Genomic DNA, 1678 nt, shown 5'->3' with positions numbered 1-1678 from the left:
GTTCGCAGCAGTCATTTTCTTATGACTGTCCTTCTTTTCATCACTCGAGGACCCATTGTAAGCGCCAAACCTCATTTTACGCTTGGTTGCGCACCCAGTGATTATTTCCTCACCACACGAACACCCTTTATTTTCCTCATCACATGAGGACCCATTATTTTCCTCACATGAGGACCCATTTTTTTCCTCAACACAAGAGGACCAGTCATTTTCCTCACCACATGAGGACCCGTCATTTTTCCCACTACATGAGGACCAGTTATTTTCCTCGCCATTCGAGGAACCATCATAGGTGTCTTGACGCCACTCTTCGTGGGTCGTAAGCCTACTGTTCAAAACCTTACCCTTTGAAGACCTTCCAGTTTTCTCTTTACTTGAGGATCCATCACCTTTCTTGTTTGCATTACGAGCCCTTTTGCATTTTCCCCAGACCTCCGTGTAGTCATGTGTTTTCTTATGCTTCCCCTTTCCATGTTTAGCTCCCTTTCCTTTTCTCATTGCCCTCATAGTGGAGCTGCGCCCCATCGCTCCAGACCAACTATCCCGCTCAAGAAGACCTCGAGATTTCATATATTCATCCACCACCCTTATTATCAGGTGACTGAGGCCATCGTTTTCTCCAGGGTACATACCTCGCATAGGTGGCTGGTTACCTGACGGTTCAGTTGATTCATTTGACTCCCCTGCAGCTCGCTGTTCATAACATGAGACAACCTCATCTGGTGGTGCAATGGCATTTTCAGATACCTCGAAACTTCCTTGTAGCTCAGAAGCATCAGCTTGCTCGCCTGGAAGTGCAGCATGCAATTCATCTCCCATTTCCCCGGTTTCCGAGCGGGAGCTCACCAAGGCGTTCCTTCTCGAGACATCGCTTAATGGGTCACTATGCCCAGAAAACGAGGCGATGTTATTGCTTATGCTAGCCATGCACACTCTATTTTCACTTAAAATCACTGTTTGTTCACCTTTTCTATTTCTGTCTCACCCCCGTTAATTCAAAACAGACAAGCTAGCACCTTCATATGCGAGAGCTACGAGCACTAACCACCTTGCTTTTCTTTTTACAGTTCCTTCTTACTTATTCAACTCTCGCTAGATTTTCAAAATTTTGTTTCTCACTTATAGTCTTTCCTAAAAAATCACCTTATCTCGTGCACGAACTTGTTATCAGATGTCGATATATCACTAATAACCTTCACTTTATCCTTGATGCCAAACTAAAACCTGCATACAATCTAACACTACGTGTCACATCCGTCATTCGTCACTGTCATTCGCTTTTTCCAACTGTCTCTTCTCTTCACAGCAACGTCGGTCCTTCCTTGGCGCATAGCTCTCGCCGCGCTGCAGATGAGTCACGCTGCCTCTTGCTGTGACAACTGCTACTATTTCCCTTTGCGTTTGAACGTAAGCGCCAATGCACACGCTTAGATTATTTCCAAAGTGACTGATACCACTGCGTTGTGCTCGCTTCACTATTTATTGGAAGGCGGTTAAACCTGTAATCAACACAATATCAATCATAAATCTATACAATAACAATCATAGCCACTGTCACAATTCGATTCAGGTTCACTTACAAGTTTATACCAGTACTTATACGATTACAACTACAGAAGTAATACATTTTACTGTTTGCTAATAATGTCATTACATCATATTGCTTAAAGTAAACAAC

This window comes from Penaeus chinensis, chromosome 1 (genome assembly GCF_019202785.1).
Source record: "Penaeus chinensis breed Huanghai No. 1 chromosome 1, ASM1920278v2, whole genome shotgun sequence".
Lineage (NCBI taxonomy): Eukaryota > Metazoa > Arthropoda > Malacostraca > Decapoda > Penaeidae > Penaeus > Penaeus chinensis.
This window is presented reverse-complemented; position numbering follows the sequence as displayed.